A 10,327-nucleotide genomic window follows, 5' to 3' on the forward strand; every position below is an offset into this window, starting at 1 on the left:
GGTCATATTGATCAATGTGGTGATATGTCAAATTTTTCAAATTCAAATTTTTCAAATTCAAATTTTTCAAATTCAAATTTTTCGAATTCAAATTTTTCAAATTTAATGTGAGTTAAGTCATACATTTGATAGCAACAGGACAGAAAACTTTACAGGATTGTTGTATTTCAGTAAGGAACTTATAGGACTGGATCTAGAGAGAGGTGAGGTTAGATATACAAGGAGGAAGCTCACGTCAGCCTGTGGACTAAGCCTCCAGATGGATGAAGCCACATGCTGATGTCATGGTCGCTTCCTCCTCTCCCGCGCTTTCCCTTCTTGGTGACGTCAGCAGCCCTCCGCACGGCCGCTCCGAACGCCAGCGGAGGGGCCCACATCCGAGATGCCGGCACTGGTGTCCAGTGGGTGGTCAGGCCGCGGAGACGGGGGTCAGCCCACGCCATGGTGTACCCCACTGTCACTGACAGGTTCTGTAAGAAACCATCAACCATAATAATCACTTTATCACATTTCATGAATGTTACGTTTACTTATTTTAGGGAAAGTTTTCTTTAATCTTTAAGTACTGCTTCTAAAGATTCAAGCCATGTGCCTGAGTACATATAGAAGACCGATAGGGGGAGGGGGTCAAGACGGCAGGGAAAACTAGCCTATCAATATTAATATCATATTGTTTCAATATATCATCTATTCCACTCCATTCTATCATCATCTTCTATTTTTGCTGGTCAATAACGACGTTATCTATTTCAATATCGTTCATGGGTTATGCTTATTCATTTTAACTTCATTGATGTTATTATCAGTATTTTATGGCATAAACAGTAGGGTAAAAAAGTAATATTTCCCTAAAATTGAATGTTGTGCTAGAAACCAAGAATTGCAATGATGAAAGTTGATTACCATAAGTCACTGACCGCGTTCTCTTCCGACAGAGGTCCGACATGAAGAACCGTCACCGCTGACGTCACATCAAACTTCTCTTCTGTTGTGCAATTAAAGATAAACAAAGCAAATATTCTATAAGTTGCCTGTGAGCAAACAGACTATATCATCATACAACATAAACTTGTTGCACCTTATTGTGTAGGCATTTGACAAATGTGTAGAATAAGCAAAAAAAGACATTCAAGAAGTTGCCTTTGAGCAAACAGACTACATCATCATACAATATAAACATGTCGCACGTTATTGTATAGGTATTTATGTAGAATAAACAAAACAAATATTCTAGAAGTTGCCTGTGGGAACACAGACTATATTATCATACAATATAAACTTGTTGCACTTTATTGTATAGGCAATTATGTAAAATAAACAAAACTATTATTCTAGAAGTTGCCTTTGAGCCTACAGACTAAATCATCATACAATATAAACATGTCACACTTTATTGTATAGGCATTTATGTAAATTAAACAAAACAAATATTCCAGAAGTTGCCTGTGAGCCTACAGACTATTAGCTATATATCATCATACAATATAAACATGTCGCAAGTTATTGTATCGGCATGTATGTAAATTAAACAAAACAAATATTCTAGAAGTTGCCTTTGAGCATAAAGAATATATCATCATACAATATAAACATGTCGCACGTTATTGTATAGGCATTTACGTAAAATAGACAAAATAAATATTCTAGAAGTTACCTGTGACAATGCAAATTATATAATCATACAATATAAACATGTCGCACGTAATTGTATATGCATTTATGTAAAATAAAGAAAACAAAGCAAATATTCTAGAAGTTGCGCCTGTGGGAATAAAGACCATATCATCATACAATATAAACATGTCGCACGTTATTGTATAGGCATTTATGTAGAATAAACAAAACAAAACCAATATTCTAGAAGTTGCCTGTGGGAATAAAGACCATATCATCATACAATATAAATATGTCGCATGCTATTGTATAACTATAAACATCTATGTAGAATAAACAAAACCAATATTCTAGAAGTTGCCTTCGAGAATAAAGACTATATCATCATACAATATAAATATGTCGCACGCTATGGTATAACTGCATCTATGTAGAATAGACAAAACAAATATTCTAGAAGTGAGAATAAAGACTATATCATCATATAATATAAACATATCGCACTCTATTGTATAGGCATTTTTATGTAAAGTAAAGTAAACAAAACAAATATTCTAGAAGTTGCCTGTGAGCATACAGAACATATCATCATATGATACAAATCGTATGATGATATGTTATGCTCAACTGTATAGGTATTTTGATCGTGCATGAATTTTTAATGTCAGCAACATGAAAGGTTTTTACAATGATACAACGGAGCTGTCAATCATTGCATAGCAACTGTCAATTAAGCCCATGGCAACGTACGGCTGGGGTGATGTACTGACATTGATAGATGCAAAGAATTTGGCCTTGAACGGCTTGCATTGAGGATGGTTACTCTTCTTATACGCCGACCAGAAGAAACTATTTAACAATTACAAAAGCGTCAAATCAATCAATCAATCAATCAATCAATCAATCAATCAATCGCTCAATTAGTCAATGACTTTCTATTGAAACACCATAAGTGGCGTTTTGACTTAATATCATTGGTGTTAGATTTACCACTATTGTACTCTTGCGTGTGCGTATCGGGCCTCTAGCGGGGCTGATAAAAAAATGAGTCAACACACTTTGTTCTGTTTGTAAGTTTCTGTACGTCTCATTCACTCTAAAGTAGAATCTAAAGTACCTTGAACCAAAAGAACAAAACGAAACGAAAGGCTGGAGGACATTGTTATACACAGTAGAAGTAGGGTGCCGTGGTGTCGTGGGAACCTCTCTAGCTAGACTTTGTAAAGACCTAGCCATTGAGAAGAAGGTCATAAAAAGAATGGCAGAGGAAGTGGAGAAATCTAGCTTCTGGTTGTGGATCATAAGAAGGGAAAAAGCCTGGGGGAAGAAGGAGACATCATAAGTGCAAGAGTCTTAAGGAGCAGCAGTGAGGCAGGGTGGAGACGTCCTCCCTGTCGCTGCAGTAGTGGTAGCAGCAGCAGTAGTTGCAGTAGTAGAAGTAGCAGTAGTATATACAGTAGTAGGAGGAGCAGTGGTAGTTACAGCAGCAGTAGTTCTAGCAACAGTAGTTGCAGCAACAGTAGTTGCAGCAGTAGTAGTAGTTACAGCAGTTGTAGTAGATGCAGTAGTAGGAGTAGGAGCAGTAGTAGAATCAGTAGTCATTGCAGTAGTAGTAGAATCAGTAGTAGTATAATCAATAGTAGTAGCAGTAGAAGTAATAGTAGTAGTAGCAGTAGTTGTTGTTGTCATCGCTGTTCTTGTAGTCAGAGCAGCTGATGAAGGTGTAGCTGTTGTTGTTTGGGCTGCAATTGGAAAATAGAAAACAGTCATACAATTGAGGGAAATTGTCTGTGATACATTCAAGCTAGCTAAGGGAACTCAATGAAGTTGGGATAGTCTAAATGGTGCCTTACCTTCCCGCACTGATTTATCAGATTGATTTAAGAAATGATATGACCTTTACTTGGCGCAGTAGGGTAAAAACGCACAGATCTTCATCCATATTCATTAAAACACTTGAACCGGCACTTGCATTTTACCATGGCCAACAGTATTTCCAGGGGATGTGAATTACCACAAATTAAAGAATAATATACCATAAAAGTTGTATCCTGTCCCTTCAAGTGAAGAAAATGTAAGTAAATTTGGCTTGAGATACATTCGATTTCGCAATAGGAGGGAAACGCTTTGCAAGAAGTTCTAACAATAATTGATATTTGCATAATCAGTGCCATTTTCTGTGTCATGAAAACCTTTGCTTAAGAAAATATCATTACGTCGGAGCCCTGGATCGTCTATTGCGAAGGGATCACAAGCTAGATATAGGGCAAGGTAAATTGCGTAGGCCAATCATTTAGAATATTACACCATTTTGTTGTAAAATGTCGTACACGTTGAACACTCATTCTCCGTTAACGTGTGCAATTGCTGACGCACAAGTATATCCGTGTAGTTAATTGTTAAATCGCACATTGCCTTCGTCTTTGGTAGTTAAATGTCACAAGTAGATATAAAAAATACGAATAGTAACCTTTTTATCGTCATGGCAGGCAATTTTTAGGTCGTAAAGGACATTATTTTGGTTTGTAACCGTCGAAAATGTAGTTATAGTAGTTATATGTTATATATATACATATAGCAGTTATATGTTAGGCCCATTGCATAAGCTTTATGAAGAACTTTAATTTTCACTATTTTCAACCCCCAATTGCACACGTTAACGGAGAATGGGTGTGAAGCTCATTCTGTTCAAATTCTTTTTTAGTACGCGTCATATTTATACATTTATTTACTAGACATTTAGACATCTGGAAGGGCCATCCATTTTATATGTCTCAAGTATTTTCGGTTAAAAGACGAATCAAGGTCTACCTGTTAGTAGTATTCTCATAATGTTGCAGGGTATCCTAAGAAAGCCTTGAGCAGCTGGATACCTAAAGTATGCATACCTATGGGATTACCAATGCTGTATTTGTAGTTTTTTTAGGTGGCAGTCTCAGAGGTGTATTAACTACATATCATGTCACAAGAAACGAATATAAAAAACAGGCCACACTAAAAATGTCACATATTGACACGCTAAGCAACAATACATGTACATAACACAAGGCGTACATGTCTTTATAAATAGCTATGCCATTCTTGACAAGAAGCAATTTAAACGAGGGGTGGGAAAAGAGACAGGGATAGCAAGTAGATAAGATAAAATGAAATAATATGAAAAAAAAAAGCAAAAACAGTAAGGGAAAGCTGCTTAAAATGGAACGAAATGAGGAGAGAACATGATAACAACGATAGTATTTAGGCTATCAGTTTTAGCAGATAGATTTGGGAGCTGGAAGCAACGAAATAGAAATTTACCTTAATGCATGCATACTGACCCAGGGATAATAATGTTGCAAAGTAATGATAACGACGTCGGTGATTATGACGCATACCTTGATCTATCTGACAGATGAATCGTCCCGAGTTGCTGCATCCCAAATCATTCCACGTGGACCCAGTCAATCGGAAGACGGCACAGTTTTCCCCAGTGCCACCATTCGGTTCATTCCAGCTCTCATTGTACCAGTTGGAATAGCCGGTTGACTCCAGGGTTTGTCCGTCCTCAAAGACCCACTGGCCTTCACTGTCGGAGTCAGTCAGCCCAATCCAGCGGTTTTCTCCGACGGAGTCGCCGTTTCCCAGTCCGGCAATAAAATTGTTGGTCTCACTGTCCTTCGGCATGGCCAACATTGCCCCATCTGCGGCACACGTATCTTTGGCCTCATCGTAGTTCTTCTCATCATCAAAGTACTTGTAGCAAACCCCGTTAAAATGTTCGTAGCCTGGCGTTGGACACCCTGTAGGGAGAAAATTGAATTTGTAATGTATTTAATGAACTAAATATGTTTGAGGATGCGATAACCGTGTGTACATGACTTTGAGGTCTTTTTAGGTCAGATCTGTCAATTGCAAAGGCCAAAAAGCGTCGGAAAGTCGTAGTATTTGTGCCATGCGAGCGTTGAAGGTCCCATGGGAAATTATACTGACATGCTCTGGTTAGCAACGCGCTTCTGAGTTCTTACAACTGTAGTGAGCACAATACGTGTATTAATTACACGCCAAAATAATAAGGGAAAATCCATTTTATTCCTCTTTTTTTCCTTGAAAATTCGAAAATTGAGGGTTGAACTTTTCAAAAAATCACGTCATCTTGTACAAGTATTTGTCTTTTAACGACACTTATTTTCTGAAATGTCTGACTAGTGGGGGCGATTGCCCTGACCAATATTTGTATTATTCAGCCGTCTCGTCTTGATTTCATCATTTTGAATGGTAGCTCAGGGCAGTTGCCCGGCCAGCAGCTAGCACAGGGCAGTTGCCCGGCCGGTACCTCAGGGCAGTTGCCCGGCCAGCAGCTAGCACAGGGCAGTTGCCCGGCTGGTACCCCAGGGCAGTTGCCCGGCCGGTACCTCAGGGCAGTTGCCCGGCTGGTACCTCAGGGCAGTTGCCCGGCCGAAACCTCAGGGCAGTTGCCCGGCTGGTAGCTCAGGGCAGTTGCCCGGCCGGTACCTCAGGGCAGTTGCCCGGCCGGTAGCTCAGGGCAGTTGCCCGGGGGGTAGCTCAGGGCAGTTGCCCGGCTGGTAGCACCGGGCAGTTGCCCGGCTGGTAGCTCAGGGCAGTTGCCCTGCTGGTAGCTCAGGGCAGTTGCCCGGCTGGTAGCCCAGGGCAGTTGCCCGGCTGGTAGATGAAGGCAGTTGCCCTGTCGGTAGATGAGGGAAATTTCCCGGCCGGTAGCTGAAGATAATTGCACGGCCGGTAGCTGGGAGCGGCTGTTCTTCCAGTAGGTGTGGCGAATGCCCTTCCGGGAGAACGGGCCGACGTCGACTATTTCGTCAATAGCCGGGAGCGACTGTCCCTGCGCATGACTTCAAATCAAAACGAATTAAATTTGATTTAAATCCTCAAAACAGAGGACACAGAGAAGAAAGCTACATTTAACAATAGATGCAAAATTGAGTTTTACAGATTTACAAAAGCTTTAGTGCAATTGATACTGTTACCTTGTCAGGAAAAAATGAAACGATCTTAGGAAAAGTGGTCTCATATTTGCTGTCTTATGGATTTTCCCATGGCAATTCACTCACAATTTGTTTTCGTTCGATACATTGAGAAAGTATTGGAAATGTAGACAGTACATGTATATACATATTCCTATATATATAAAGCATCTTTAGGCCTTAATAATTTTTCACCCTCTCGAAGGCCTTGCTTAGTGGATGGTATTTGCAATTGAGGCTGTCAGTAAATACATATGTGTATCGATAAACTATGAATATCAAAAGATGCGTAAAGTAACAATCTGTTTAAGATTTGACGTTCAGCTACTTGTAATTTATCAAACCACTGATTACAGAGTATCAAGGGGATAAACCCTTAATAATTTCTTTTCATCTTGATTATTCTTGTACTTGTTAGGACATATGGCTTTCGCCGGTTGAAGCCAGGCTCTTCCACTTGTCGTGAGAAGACGTCATTATCAGTTCGGTCAAGCCCAACAAACCTGCACTACCCTTACACGTACGCTCTCGACCCTGGCTACGTCTTGTAGCTTGCCGTTCTCCCGTCAGCGCGACCACTACTAGACCATCCTTGCTTACTACGTTCCCTCGTCTTTTCCAACCATTTTGTTTCTATGAACAGCAACCTGAAGCCATCGTGGTTCTTTCAACAGCAACCTGTAGCAAATGAATGAATGGATGATTGATTGGAGAATAACACCTAATCCAACACACTGATATAGCACAATATGTGGCCCAAATCGTGTTTTACACACAGCATGCATGATAGCACAAGTCCAGACAAAACACAGACACGTCGTTTGGCGTATACATTTACATGCATTACACTATTGCATGCATACCTACATACAACACTAGGCTACGTATATGCAAGACGAGATTAAATGGAATACAAATTTCGGCTAAGGACTGCAGTTAAGAAAAAACAACATATAACAATCGGAAACAAGAGAACAACTGAAGCAGGAGAACATATTTTGGTTAGGTACAGCCCATAAGAACAGCCAATAGGTTCAGGTATTCCTCATGATACATTCATTAGAGACATGGTCAACGTTACATATAGGAATCCACTGCATAAAATGTACGTTCAGAAGGATTACAATCCATCTTGCGATCACGTGTGGGATCAGTACTAATGATAGCTTGATTGTTCTGTAATTTTTATATGAAGACGATATGAAACCGTGCATTGTGAGGCAGGGCTGTCTGAATAGTCTTTATATTTGTATACTGGCGAACTATGGAACATTTTAATGAATGAATCTCTATAAACATACACGATAATAAGAGCTGCATATACAGTAAACAGAAACCAGTAGGCAACAACCAGTAGCTATATTCACACAAGAAATTTCTAGCAACTGGCGAAAGATAAGGAAAAGGGCTTATGAATAGTAAGAGGTAGTAATATAGTACTATGGAAGGAGAATGATCAAGGTCACCCTCTATTCATGTTCTTTTCTTGACTGTGGTGCAGGTAAAACTATCACCTCATTGCTTCTATCACACAGCTTTGACTTAAGTCCCTCGCGGACTTCAGAAGATCAGAAGGTGTCTCATAACGGCCTAATTACTAGTATTAGGGAAACAAAGACGGCTGGTAATCATATTTATATAACGCGAATATCTTGACTTGGGTCAATAACATTCTTGGCACTCCTAACGTCTGTTGATAGGGAACCGTCATTCAAATAAACCCTACGGTCCTATGATATGGCCCAGTCAAAATCTAAAAAGACAGCCGGTTTGAAGGGAAGCAGAACACGTTTCCGGCCTATGTGGATGTACGGGCCCCAAGGTGACTAGCTTCAACGCGGTAAAAAATTTTGCGCGGTGCACTTGAGAAATGCGAAAAACCAATATGTTTGAGTTTAGGGTACAACCTACAAATAACAAACAAAAAACAGACAAAAAAATCCTGTCGGCGTATCGGCTCCTTACGCCCACTTTGAAGGGGAGGGACCGGTTAATGGCCATGCGCACAAAGCCCAGTTTGCATTTTTTTTTTGTTACTGATTTTGAGAAGTTTTTCCCGGTGAAATCTTTGGTCAATTTCTGGCCATTTTTTCAGGCAGGGAGACCAGACATCTGTTAACTTTTCAAATCCAGAAAGAAATTGTGACCCTTGACATCTGTTGTGGTATAGAATTACATCTTTTGGTAAGGGGTTTTCCCCAACTAGTCCAGTGTTTCCCAGCAGCAGGGGGTAAGGTCATTGTTTACGTTCAAACAGGTCTTGTGCGTCAGAACGCAGGAGTCGAACCCCGGCTTTTTCTAAAAACGGCAACTAGACATATTTAGCTGTCCAGTGGGTGGAAGATTTTGGACATTGAAATACTGTTAAGTGTACTTTGAAGCCAGTTTTTGTTCCTTGTTTTGTACAGAATCATATGGAAGTTTGTTTAGGTACTCCCTCCCCTGAAACATTGCTCTGCGAGAGGTCACTGAACTCCAGCCGACTGACCCCGTGAGGCGGTTGCACAAAATGGCGCTCTTATACACAAAGCGGAAAAGGCCCACTTTCCAAATCCTACAGTCTATAAGCCGATATATTTCTACACCACAGTTTACACATGGATGCCTCTCACATGCAGCGTTCTACCCAGTCTTTAAGAGTTTGGGCCGCACTATTTTCTGTACCCGCGTCACGGATAAAAACTGTGTTCTGCGACCTTTGAAGAGAAACAGTAATTCATCGTGTTGACCCTTAATCCCCCATTGAATTATAGGAATAGCAGTGGGCACGGCTTACTTCTTATAAGTTATATACAACTAGCATGGCACATAAAGATAGATCGGGCAACCAAACTAACCTTCGTGCACATCATTGTTTCTGGAAAAAACGCTAGATATCCCTTACAGCAAGTCTTCAAAAGGTCGACACCACTCCTAAATCTAAAACAAATGGCAACAGTCTCAGTAAAATGCGACAAGAGAAGATTTCTGAATGCCTGCGGAAATAGCAAGTTTCATGCGCAGATGAGAATGCCCCCTTACCACCCCATTCCTCCCCTCCCCTAAAATACGGTCACTCGATAAGATGGCCTCTCGGTACCCAACCTCGCGTGGTGCCGTGTATGATGTCAGCAATAAGTTAAACATACCTTCTCAGGAAAGGCATATTCCAAAGCAGACGTGCACAGCCACCGTAGTTGCCACAAATGAAAGTACCGTAGGCTGTAAACAGCGTTTGAATGAATGGGAGCCTCTTCTGGTTTCCGACTGTCCATACATTGGAACCATATGTGAATCATATGTAGGACCGAGTTCACCAAAGGGACTGTACATTATGTATATTAACACGGATGACCGTTGATTATGTCTATTCATGACACTGTTTCTTAAATTGAAATATGTCCGTTTAAAGAACCTCATTGGTTTGGCGGGATGAGCTTGAACCCGAAGCTCAGACCGCCGTAGAGAACAACTCTTCCTCACTCCCCCCAAGCATCTAATGAACTCTCTACTCAGAATCACATTCCTGTAAGGAATCCTCGGAATAGGCCAAACAAAGGTCACGAAGGGGTCGGTTATCTGTCGGTTTAAGTAGAATAAGTTACATTTCAAAGATATCTTTTGATTGTTAATCGTTTCTTTTTTTCTGCTTCTTTCACTCAACCAAGGACATTATATTGGATGACTATATAATGTCCTTGACTCAACTGACAAGGGTTGTTTCGGTCCGTCTGTTACGTGTCCCGTTTCCT

At 40.5% G+C, this 10,327-nt stretch overlaps 1 long non-coding RNA gene across 1 annotated transcript; it reads right to left on the reverse strand.

Annotated features, from left to right (window-relative positions):
* Positions 1–6,901: 6,901 nt before the first annotated feature.
* On the reverse strand, positions 6,902–9,907 carry LOC136435657 (uncharacterized). The gene is made up of 3 exons (XR_010755876.1): positions 9,725–9,907; positions 9,434–9,515; positions 6,902–7,274 (listed from the first exon to the last, which is right to left on the reverse strand). It is a non-coding gene; the product is annotated as an uncharacterized lncRNA (long non-coding RNA).
* Positions 9,908–10,327: the final 420 nt, after the last annotated feature.

This window comes from Branchiostoma lanceolatum, chromosome 5 (assembly GCF_035083965.1).
Source record: "Branchiostoma lanceolatum isolate klBraLanc5 chromosome 5, klBraLanc5.hap2, whole genome shotgun sequence".
NCBI lineage: Eukaryota > Metazoa > Chordata > Leptocardii > Amphioxiformes > Branchiostomatidae > Branchiostoma > Branchiostoma lanceolatum.